Source organism: Hyperolius riggenbachi, chromosome 10, assembly GCF_040937935.1.
Source record: "Hyperolius riggenbachi isolate aHypRig1 chromosome 10, aHypRig1.pri, whole genome shotgun sequence".
Classification (NCBI taxonomy): domain Eukaryota; kingdom Metazoa; phylum Chordata; class Amphibia; order Anura; family Hyperoliidae; genus Hyperolius; species Hyperolius riggenbachi.
Genome location: NC_090655.1, coordinates 125270473 through 125282852, shown reverse-complemented (window position 1 = coordinate 125282852; position 12380 = coordinate 125270473). Strand labels below are relative to the sequence as shown.

The following is a 12380-nucleotide window of genomic DNA, read 5'->3' as shown; positions in this document are numbered from 1 at the left end:
GTTGCTGCTAGTATAGGTTAGATAGTTATAGATGCCTTCAGTATAGGTAGCTAGGTATAGGTGCCTTCAGGATAGGTAGCTAGGTATAGGTGCCTTCAGTATATGTAGCTAGGTATAGGTGCTGCCAGTATAGGTTAGCTAGGTATAGGTGCCTTCAGTATAGGTAGCTAGGTATGGTATAGGTGCCTTCAGAATAGGTAGCCACTGCCACACTGGGACTCAGCCGCAGGGAGGGTGGGATCCGACTTCTCCCTCTCACCCTCTCCTCGAGGCCCCCCTCCATGCAGAGAAAGCACAGCAGAAGACTGTTGGAGCAACTCACCTCCCTTCTGCTCCATTCGCCGATCACTTGCTGCTGGTCTCCTCTGTCTGCATAGCTGCACTTATACACTCTCTACTTCCTGCTAATCAGGAAGTAGAGAGTGTATAAGTGTGGCTATGCAGACAGAGGAGACCAGTGGCCAATTGTTTGGCGAATGAAGTGAAAGGGAGGTGAGTTGCTCCTACGGTCTTCCGCTGTGTTTATTCTGCAAAGAGGGGGAAGCACGGAGGTGGGCCCCAAGGAGAGCAAGGGAGGGAGAAGTTGGGTCCCCCTCCCCGCAACTGAGTCCTAGTGACGCCACGGCTCCTCCTTCCATCACTGCGCCCCCCCTCACTGCGCTCTGGGTGGAGCCCCACCTGGCCCGCCCCTAGAAATGAGGTTGTCCAGTAGCTATGTGCATCTCTCTATACATTAACCCTTTCCAATCCATTTTCTTGAGCACTTTGTTGCTTTTTTTTTGGTGACCAGGGAAGGGGGGATCAGCAGCAGCACCACCCCTAATGTAGGGGGGGGGGGGGGTATGCTGCTATATAGCATTTCTATATACCTTAAAGGACAACTGTAGTGAGAATAATATGGAGGTTGACATATAATTTCCTATTAAACAATACCAGTTGCCTGGCAGCCCTGCCGATCTATTTGGCTGCAGTAGTGTCTGAATAACACCATAAACAAGCATGCAGCTAATCAGTAAGGCCCAGTGCACACCAAAACCGCTAGCAGATCCGCAATATGCTAGCGGTTTTGGGAGCTGATTTCAGAGCGATTCTAGGTATGTTTAGAGAGGTTTTCTAAACACATCTAGTGGTTTTGGGTGCGTTTTTGTGTAGCAGATTACATATATTGTTACAGTAAAAGCTGTTACTGAACAGCTTCTGTAACAAAACCCCCTGGCAAACCACTCTGAAGTAGCGTTTTTCAGAGCGGTTTGCGTTTTTCCTATACTTTACATTGAGGATGAAACGCTTCTGCAAACCGCAAACGTGCAGCAGGAGGCACGTTTGCGGCTGGGCAAAAACCTCAAACCGCCGGTGTGCACCATCCCATTGCAATACATTAGCCAAGCGTTTTTACAGGCGGATGCGGCCGGCGGATCGCTCCAAAAACCGCTCGGTGTGCACTGGGCCTAAGATTTGACAATAATGGGCATGATTCTCAAAGCTTTTTCACCTGTTTTCTGCTGTTCTCACCTTATCTATGTTACTTTTTTAAGCTCCCAAAGAGCAAAAATACAGTATAATATACAGTAATTAAGGTAAGAAAAGTAATATTGAATTGAAGTTAATCAGGAACAACTTACTTTGAGTGATTATTTTGCTTGAAAATGTGCTGAAAGGATGTTTTTATTAAATAGGTTATGCACTGGTTATTCATGAGAAGTTTTGTGAATAGCAGGGATGGTCATAGTCAGCCAACTTCGATACGCTCGAAATACGCGTAGTTTTTCGCAATTACGCTTCGCCAAACTACGGCTTCAAAATCAAATATTCGCTTCGTAGGCATTTTGTAGACTATGCGTTAAAATACGCATTTACGTGTAGTGTGAAGTGTATTGTATGCGGATTACGCATTAATTCCTCTTTAACTGCTTATACCGGGAACTCTTCTATGCGTACATTCCCCTTTCCAATGTGTAAATTTGTAAGCTTACAATCGCACGCGGAACATTAGACGTAACGCATTCGTAGTTCACTACGCAATACACATGTTAACTACACATAGTGGGCGTAAGCTAAGCGTAGCGGTACTTCACTACGCGTAAATTCGTAAGCGTAGTTTTGAAACTTCACCTACGAACTACCATGCGTAGATGCGAACTATGATGCGTAAATTCGCACTGGCGTAGTTTCTGCTCATCCCTGGTGAATAGAGCCCAATGTCAGAAACGCCTGATTTGCTACATGCATATGGCTAAAAGTATTAGAGGCAGAGGATCAGCAGGATTGCCAGGCAACAGGTATTGCTTATAAGGAAAAAAATATGGGAGCCTCCATATACCTCTCACATCAGTTGTGCTTCAACGCTATTGCTATCTTTTCAATTGGATTTGCACTTTAAAAATAGCAAACATTTGAAAAAAACACAGAAAACATCCCTCGTAAACATCTGCTACACACACAAAAAAAATAAAATAAAAAAAAAATAGGACACTGGCTAAATAGTATTTTCTGTTCTACATGTTTAATTCTGTTCCTGTGTGTTCTGTCCCATTTTGTCTCCACAGAGTCTCTTCAGGATACACATTTTCTCTACACTGACAGTGCGACAGTCTTGACAAAAAAAAAAGGCACACAAGGTTATCAGCTAATGTCTGCCTTTGTCTACATGTCATAAACGCTGAGGATGGCTGCCTGACAGTCTCTACAAAACACCCCTATGATAAACATTACTGTAAGATGTTGCATTACAATGATGACATAATTTAAATTATAGATGGCTTTCCTAAGGGAGTTTGGATTGAGAATTTTCTCCAATCATTTCCAGGGAGGATTTGCATGACAAACTGTACAAAAAAACTTGTGTTGAAATTCAGTGATGCTGTCATTCCCTGAGCCTCATTGCTGTCACTTGCCACAATCCACGGCACCTGCTCTGGGTTTGCTAATTAGTCTCATTTAATTAATGATATTCTGTCTTCTGTCCTCTTTTATTCCCAGTTTTCCACTTTGCTTCCAAGCGATGTTTGTTGGTGGTGTTTGGCTCTAATATAAAAAAAAACAGGCAAAACTGTTTATACGTGTATTCAAGAAATAAACATCATTGCTTCCAATTAAGTGTTCACATAAATTGTAATTAAAATCACGGTAATTTAAGGATGCGATTCACCTGGAAAAACTTCATAATTAAAAAAAGATTTTTTACATGATTAAACTGTCTTATATAAAGCTAAAAGGATACCTTAGTGCTAAAAATATGCCAAAAACGACGCCTACTGTGTGTGTGAGGAGTAGTGCAGAGGCTTATCGCACCTCCCTTGCCCCGGTGTCAGCTTCCCTTTTCCTGCAAAGCAGCCCGTTCTGAAGTCCTGGTTGACGGGGTTGGTGCCCTCTGACCTGGGCATACTACGCTGCGCATGTGCAGTATATCTGCTTGGACGCCTTGTGACCTCCAGTCTATTGTGCGTGCATGCCTGGTACGTCTTCCCGCTGGAATGCGCGCTTACTCCATGAGAAAGTACTGCGCATGCGCCGACCAGGACTTCGGAATGGGCTGCTTTGCAGTAAATCAGAGGCTGACGCAAGAGCAAGGGAGGAGCGGTATGCCACTGCACTACTTCCCACACACACAGTAGGCATCACTTTTTTGCATATTTTTAGCACTAAGGTATACTTTATTGTGGTTCGAAAAACAATGCTAATGCTAATGCTCTTTGTAAGCATAGAGGGACAGTTAAGCGACAAGACAATTTACAGCGCTGTGGAAAATGTCAGCGCTATATAAATAATAAATGAATAAATAGAGAATGGAAATTTGAAAACAAACTTCTAGGGAGTTATACCAGGGATGGTCGTAGTCAGCCAACTTCGCTACGCTGGAAGTACGCGTATTATTATGCAAATATGCTTCACAATCTATGGCTACGAAATCAGAAACTTCGCTACGTTTGCATTCCGTAGACTACGTGTTAAAATACGCAAGCTTCGCGTAGTGTGAAGCATAGTTGATGCGACCGCTTATGCCCTTATGCGGAAAAATATCTGCAATAATCTGCTACCTATGTGCATATACAAACTATTATAAGCGTACATTCCACCTTCCAATGCGGAATTGTATGCCTATAAAAGGGCAACAATATTTCTGCGCATGCGCAATGATCCATATAGATGCAGTTACCGCACGCGTAGTTGACTTCACAATACATACGTCAACTACGCGTAGCGGGCGAAGCTTCGCATAGCGGGACTACGACTACGCGGAAATGCTTACGTCGCCTACGAACTACGATGCGTAGTTGCGTACTACGACGCATAGATTCGCGCTGGCGTAGTTTACGAGCAACCCTGAGTTATACAGCACATTTTTCACAATGATAACACAAGTTTCTTAGTTGTGAGAAGCTTAGCCATGCCTCCTGCCCTCATGCTACAGAAATATCACCAACTGAATGGTCCAGGTTTTGTGATTTGGGTGCCTGGTTATTGATCCATGGGGTCATTATTTGCATATTAAATTTAAGGGCTACCATGGCAACAGAACATTAACAGAGAGTGACCACTATAACAAATAGCATGCCTTATCAAAGTTAACATGCCTTATTAGAGTTGACGTGCCTTATCAGATTTAGCGTGCCTTATCAGAGTTAGTGAGCCTTATCAGAGTAGCATAGCGAACACTAGGAACTTATGCCTGCTAATTAGAAATAACGAGAGCTCCAATTGTCCTGCCCTGAGCCCCTGCGGGTCCAGCCACTTTAAAGGACATTATCCCTGCACTTTGATTGGCCCAAAAGGCTGCTTGTCACTTGACAGGAAACTTGACAGGGAGCCTAATGGGCCAATCAAAGTGCGGGGATAATGTCCTTTAAAGTGATTAGACCCACAGGGGCTCCGGGCAGGACGAGTGGAGCTATCGTCATTGCCAATTAGCAGGCATACGTTTGTAGCGCTTGCTATGCTACTCTGATAAGGCACACTAACTCTGATAAGGCATGCTGAATATCGCTAGTATGGCAGTTATTTATGGGGGACAGCAGAGCGCAGGGGGGGGGGGGGGGGGCACAGTACAGACACAGAGGCTGGTGATTGTATGCAGAACCAGCCTCTGTGGTGATTGTATGCAGAACCAGCCTCTGTGGTGTTTGTATGCAGAACCAGCCTCTGTGTACTAATAGCATTCTTAAAACCCACCTCGGGTTCTCTATAACTTTGATAAGGTTTGTTAACTCTACTAAGGCATGTTAACTCTGATAAGGCACGCTATTTGTTATAGTGAATCGACCCCCTTGTATTGGATGCTGCAGTGAGGTTCTGCCATGTGAAATGTGTTTTCCTGCTTACTGTGTTGCTGTACCTATAAGATCTCAAGCATGGCTAGGAAAGCAATACCGTTGATAATCTGCACCTCGAAGGTGAGCAAAGTCTCTGGCACTTGACCATGACATTGTTCGGGGGCGTGGTTTTCTACAGGGAGGGGTGGAGCTTAGCATAAGAAGCCCAACCTCAAGCCCTGTATAGATAGTAGTGTATAACAACTAAAAACAATTGTTCATGATCGTTTTGGATGACAGGCTGCCTGCAGCTATTGCAGTTTATGCACCTTTATCTAAGGAGTGTACTATCCTATGATAAGGGGACTCACTAAGAGGGGGGGTTAATGTTAGGCACTAGAAAAGGAGGGTTTGGGTCAGGATGGGTGCTGGGTAAGTGTATAGCAAAATATTGGTTATTTAAATTACCATTATTTTTACTAGTGGCACCACCCGGCACCTAACTCACCTGGTGACACAGCAACGTGCACACTGATTTACACACTTGTGTTTCATTGCCACTGGCATAACAATAGGGCCTGCAGCCCCTGCCCCCGCCGCTTGGGGCCATTTTGGGGGCTGGAGGGGTAGCAGCATGAGGGGAAAGCCCTCACCTCGGGCTCTCCCCTCTGCGCTCCCCTCCAGCGTTGAATAGTTTGTGTGTGCAGCAGCGGGCAGCGGCAGATACATACCTTCCGTGCACTCCAGCGTGGACGTTCCTCACTCTAGTGTCTGACATGACTTCCTGTATAAACAGGAAGTCCCCCTCCCTGCCGAAGTGCAGCATGGCTTTCCCTTTTGCTGCGACCCCTCCAGCCCCCCAAAAGGGCCCCAAGTGGGCCCCGGGGGGGCACTCAGTATTTCTGCAGGGGGGCCCGGTGGGACCTTGTTACGCCCCTGTTCATTGCAACGGACAATATAATCACAACGCAATGCAATCATAGTTCTATGGTATGGGAACATTAGCACATCAGTGGGGCGGTGCTGAAGGTTCCATCAGAGTAACGCACAGCATGCTGTGTGTTTACAGGACAACATATGCATTTACAGTGGTAGTGAAGCATACTTTCAATGCACTGTATGCTTCACTGCATATATTGCATCACCCGTCTAACATGAGACATGACTTTTCACCACCATTGCAATCGTATCGCAGCGTAACATGTTTAGCATGAAAGTTGCAATACTAATAGGGCTTGATTCACTAAGACAAATAGCATCCCTTATCCGAGTTAACAACACTCCTTATCAGCGATAACATGCCTTATGAAAGTTAACACAACTTATTAGAGTAGCATAGCGAGCGTTACGAACTTATGCCTGCTAACTGGCAATGAGGAGCGCTCCACTCTTCCTGCCCTGAGCCCGTGCTGATTCGTAGCGGTCACTATGCTACTCTAATAAGGCGTGTTAACTTTGATAAGGCCTGTTAACTTTGATAATGTGTGTTATCTCTGATAAGGAGTGTTAACTCCGATAAGGCATGCTATTTGTCTTAGTGAATCAAGCCCATAGCGTGGTAAGTGGTAATCTCTCACAATTGGGAAAAATCATGCAATGAGATTGTTATTAAGAAGTTGAAATTAAGAAGTAGTAGCTCACTCCACACACCAAGGGCTTGATTCACAAAGCGGCGCTAAGTCTTAGCGCCGCTGTGAATAGCCACTTAGTGCCCCATAAGTAGCTTTGTGGCCACTAATAGCCCGCAAAGCTACATCCCGCACAGGACCCCACACAGTGCGGCTGCCTATGGTTATGCGAGTCGCAACCGCTGCCCTTTAAACAAAAACAGCGCATCGGGTGACCGCTGCTTTGGTGCCCCCCGATGCGCCGTTTTCGTCGCACCTTAAAGAGCAGCGGGTGCGACGTTATCGTCGCATCGCGCACTAACCATAGGAAGCCGCGCTGCACGCACTGTGTGGGGTCCTATGGGCGCAAACCACCTAACGCTGTGGTTTGCGCCCACTATCTATTAGGGCTCACTAACCGGCTTAGTGCCGGTTAGTGAACCAAGCCCCAAGTCTCTTCCTTGCTACTTGCAGGAAGTGACGACAGTGGAATGCACGCTGGAACGCGGAAGAGGTCAGTCATCCCCGCCCAATGCCTCTTACTAATAGCAGCGGCTGCTGTTAAACTTAAGCTTGAGGGGGAGCACAGATGGGGGACTCCGACCCCCCTCCCCGCCACTGTGACCAATACCCCCTTCCTGCCTGCTACCCCCTCTAGCTCGGGGCCCCCACCCATGGCTGGGGCGGGGGGGGGGGGTGGCGGCAAAAAGTCTAGGACCGGCCCTGGTGGTAGGGCACTACTTCTATAGATAGATAGAAGATAGATAGAAGAAGAAGAGAGCGGCGGCTGCTGCTCAACTTAAGATGGAGGGGGAGCCGCTGTGACCAATACCCCCATCCTGCCTGCTACCCCCTTATGCGGCGTATGATACGCCGCGGGTTGGCTAGTCTGCTTTATTCCATAATGCACACACTGGATAACATCTCCCAACAATTGTTTTCTGGCCACACAGGGCATGATGTTTTTTTTTTGTTCCACAGCAAAAGGCTTTTTCTTTCCTTGTATAAGTTTGCCATTCATTCTGCTCCACTTTCACAGCACATCAGTTTTCCTTCTGTACTACCTGTTAAAAAATGGATAGTGTAGGAATAGTGTTCCTCAAGTACCAGTGACTGGACTGCTGACACTGGGCAGATTTATGACTGCTGGCCCCCAGACTCCAGGCTGGCCATTTATAAATGTGACTTATATATTTTGTAAAGCACACTTTTGCTCTTCTGTGGCTTCTGACATCTTTTCCGTTCTGGTTCCAACAAAGTTGTTGCATTTCGCTAGCAGACTCTTGTGCAGCTTCACAAATAAAACAAAAAGGCTTGTAAAGCCTTATGAAGTAAGAAAGTATTCGTGACACAAGGGACTCACCGTAGAATGACACTCTATATACAGCACTACACCAGTAAAACACATGCTTATTTACTGCAAATTATTAAGTCTATTTGCAAAATTGCAATGCATAGTGGTAGCATTTTGTATTCTTCCTATCTTTGCAAAAGCACAAAAGTTTTGTAAGTTATATGAGCAATTTGACTTTGCTCCTAGGCATTGCATGTTGTATTACTCTATGAGGCCTTGTTCACATTGTGTTCAGTTTGCGTGTCCGTCCGCGTTGGGCGTTTTTTGACGCATTTTTTTTCCGATTCTCGCGGCTTAGCGGTTTTTTCTGAGCGGTTTTGTAATTCACTCCCTGACGCAAGTCAGGAAGAGATCTCTTTGACCTGGAAAAGAATAAATACAATGGACTTTATTCACTAACCGGCGCTAAGCCGGTTAGTGAGCCCTAATAGATAGTGGGTGCAAACCACAGCGTTAGGTGGTTTGCGCCCATAGGACCCCACACATTGCGCGCAGCGTGGCAGCCTATGGTTAGTGCGCGATGTGACGATGACATCGCACCCGCTGCCCTTTATGGGGCATCGGGTGGCACCAAAGCGGCGGCCACCCGATGTGCCATTTTTGTCGCACCTGGTGCAACATTTAAAGGGCAGAGGGTGCGACGTTATTGTCGCATCACGCACTAACCATAGGCTGCCGCACTGCGCGCACTGTGTGGAGTCCTGTGCGCGATGTAGCCTGCAATGCTACTTATGGGGCACAAAGTGGCTATTCACAGCTAAGACTTAGCGCCACTTTGTGAATTAAGCCCCATGTATTTATTCATTACAACGCGAGCGCAATCACCTTAATGCGTATTTTTATACGCGGTCACCAATTTTCCTATACTTTTCAGTGAGGCGGATTTGCCCCGAAAATGGAACATGCACCACTTTCCTAGCCACACAGCGCAAGACCCGCGCTGATATGAACCTTTTCATAGACATTCATTGGCCATGCGGTCGGGGTGGGGGGGGGGGGGGGGGCGTTTTTAAAAACCACAGGCGGGAGAAAAAAAAGCTGAAAACACCTGCAGTGTGAACAAGCCCTTAAACAGGGCCGCCTTAGGTCTATGAATCCTGAGCTTTGCTTATACAGGCCATCTTGCCTTGATCGTGTGTGAGGACACTCAGAAGCACTACTGCAATGCTATGTTGCATTGTAGATTGGGGTACTTATCCGTTAGCCGGGCGCATCCGGCAGGTGGCGCTGTTGTTGCTAATTTCATTCATACTTACTTCACGTAGTAGTGTGCGAATGGAACCGCCGCAGGTGGCGCTAATTACATTTCTACGGAACGTAATACAGTGTTTAATGTCAACTAATAGTTTGTGTTTGAAGTGGCCGGAACTGTCACTTAATGGAATTAAAATGAAGGCGGCGGCATTAATTAAAATGAATGCCGCCGCCTTCGTCTGTTGTTCTTCTCCCCCTTTGCCCTCTCGCTTCTATACAATGCTGGCAGCCTGCGCGGACATGCGTGTCCCCCCAGAGTCGGTTCCCCACGGCAGAGAATCCTGCTTGTTTGCTTGCGACGAACGACGAACGACCGTTAGCCGCATGCACCCGGCTAATGGATAAGTACCTAGATTTGTTATACAGTGGTCATGCTACATACTTGCCAACTTTTTGAGATAAGAAAGAGGGATACTTTAAGACATGCCCCTTCCACACCTCTAACCACGCCCCCGACCACACTCCTAGCCATGCACATCACAAAGAATTCAGTATCAAAAGATGTAGTTTTATCATTCAGACCACACTGGTCCTCTTTATCATCATTATTTTTTCTTCAATTTAACAATAAGAAATATATCAATTGAATAGATAAAGTTTAGAGTCAGTTAAACATATTAGGAGAAAAATAGGTACTATTCCGTTAGCCGGGCGCAACCACCAGGTGGCGTTAATTACTATTCCCCCTCCAGGCCGCCATGGATAGTAGGGAAAGATGTAACTCTGCTGGAGTTTTATCGCCACCTAGTGGTTGCGCCCGGCTAATGGAAAAGAACCGAAAAATATATATATTTACACAGATCTGTACATCAATCTCTAAAGAGGGACAAATGGGGAACAAAGGTGGACAGGGGAATTTGGTTCCCAAAGTGGGACTGTCCCTTTGAAAGAGGGACAGTTGGGAGCAATGATGCTACCCTGTGTTTTATCAGTGTAAAGCCCCCTATTAACTAACAATAGCTGCAGTGTGGTCTTTTTTCTCCTCAGTCACACCACTAGATATGTGCAGTAGCTCACTAGTGTGGAAACAGGAAGCAGGATGTCATCATTTCCTATGACATGGCTCATGTGATGGGGGAGGTGTTGCATGAGGTACAGCAACAAGGGAAATGGTAATCAGAAATGGTAAAAGGTTCTAGTTTTTCCAAGTTTTTCCATTCACATTTCTCACAAACTGCATGCAGATTAGAATTAGGGCAAGGAAAATCTGCAGCAACTTTATTTCATTGTATTTGCATTGCCATCCAATGTATAAAACATAGTTTTTCATTTATCATCCATGATGATGAGGTCTGAGGCTGACATATCCTATGCAATAAAAAACCCTGTGTCCCTGCATCCTCTTGTGTCCCCGTGTCAGACAGTGTGTGTTTGGCACTGTACAGTTTTTGCCCCACCACACATGTGCGGCACGCGGGTAGCCGTTAGGACAGCAGGAGGACAGGGCCAGGGGGGCAGGTGTGTGCGCACGCAGGTATGTGCCACGGCCGTGTGCGCAAGCTGATGCGGCGGGAGGGGAGGTGGGTTGTGAGTTCAGAGGCCTAGTGCCCGTTATTGTAACGGGCCTTAGGTCTAGTATGAATTTAAACTTGAGGGGCTATTGCGCGGTGGTGGTGGTGGTGGTGGGGGGGGGGGGGGTCAGAGAGTGGCGGTTGGGGGATACAGAGCCATGTCATCTGGCACAGAACATGCCTCTGTTTCCCATCTGCCCCCCGATGATCCACCTCGGGTTCTCTTTAAATCTTAACTCACCAAAATATATCAGAATAAAGGCCTGGTAGACATCCTGCGTATAAATAAAAGACTGGAACACAAAGTTGTTGAAATAATTACATTTATAAATAAACTTAAAAAGTAGTACAAATAAGGCACCAGACTATACAGTATGTACACATATACCTAATACACCTCCAGCGTGTGGTATATTTAGAAACAGGGAATGGCACAGAGGGTGACATCACAATCGGGGAAGTAGAAGCGTGATTCGCTTTGGACTTTATTCCCTTTGCTATCAGTCTTAAGCGGCAGGCAGAAAGTAGTCAAAATCAGGCAGAGGTTGGCACAGGCTGCAGGCAGAGAGTAGTCAAAGTCCAAGCAAAAATCGGTAACAGCACTTAGCTCAGAAGCAGTTAGGAACCAAATGGCTATATTTTTAACATCCTGTGCTTTCAAATGAGCTTATCTGCCATCTCTGGCATGATAGTCAGGTGACACAGGGGAGAGATCAAATTACAACTTGTGATTACAGACAAATGAGGAGGAATTGGACAGGCTAAACTCTTGACATGCATGCGGGCTGCATTTCTCTCTGTTTACCTTCTGTGCTGTGCCTGAGATTGGGTGCAGACTGCAGAGGGGGGATTAGACAGGTTCAATTCTCAAAATACATGCGGGCTGCATTTCTGTCTTCGTTTACCTCCTGTCCTGTGCAGCAGATCGAGTCCAGATGGGGGGATCATACACAGGCTAAACTCTCAAAATACATGCAGGCTGTATTTCTCTCTTTTCTTCTCTCCTGTGCAGATCGAGGGGTCCAGATGGGGGATTAGGCAGGCTAAACTCTCTATATACTGTACATAGAGGGCGCATTTCTCTGTGTTTTCCTTCTGCCCTGTGCAAAAGTTCAGGTCCACTTTAAAATCTGGTGCCGCCTCCCCCACCCCCCATGACATCACGCCGCCTGACATAACGCAAGATAAAGGGGATCCCGGCAGCCAGGGAGAGAAGCCTTATTGCGCGCGGGATCTGGGAAATCAATAGGAACGGAGGTTTCAGCTAGCCCAAGTTGAGCTCAAGCTAACTGCTTCTAGCTCCTCTGATTCAGCCTGAGCTCAGCTAGGGAATACCGCCAGGGGGTTAAAGGACATCCGAGGTGAAAATAAACTGCTGAAAAAAATAATTGTATGTATCCTCCTT

General features: G+C 46.3%; 1 long non-coding RNA gene across 1 annotated transcript in view; it reads left to right on the top strand.

Annotated features, from left to right (window-relative positions):
* The first annotated feature begins 10527 nt into the window (after positions 1-10527).
* Positions 10528-12380, top strand: part of LOC137535739 (uncharacterized) — a 40131-nt gene continuing 38278 nt past the window's right edge. Inside the window, exon 1 of the long non-coding RNA XR_011024468.1 lies at positions 10528-10589. This is a non-coding gene — a long non-coding RNA (uncharacterized lncRNA). The remainder of the gene's footprint in view (positions 10590-12380) is intronic.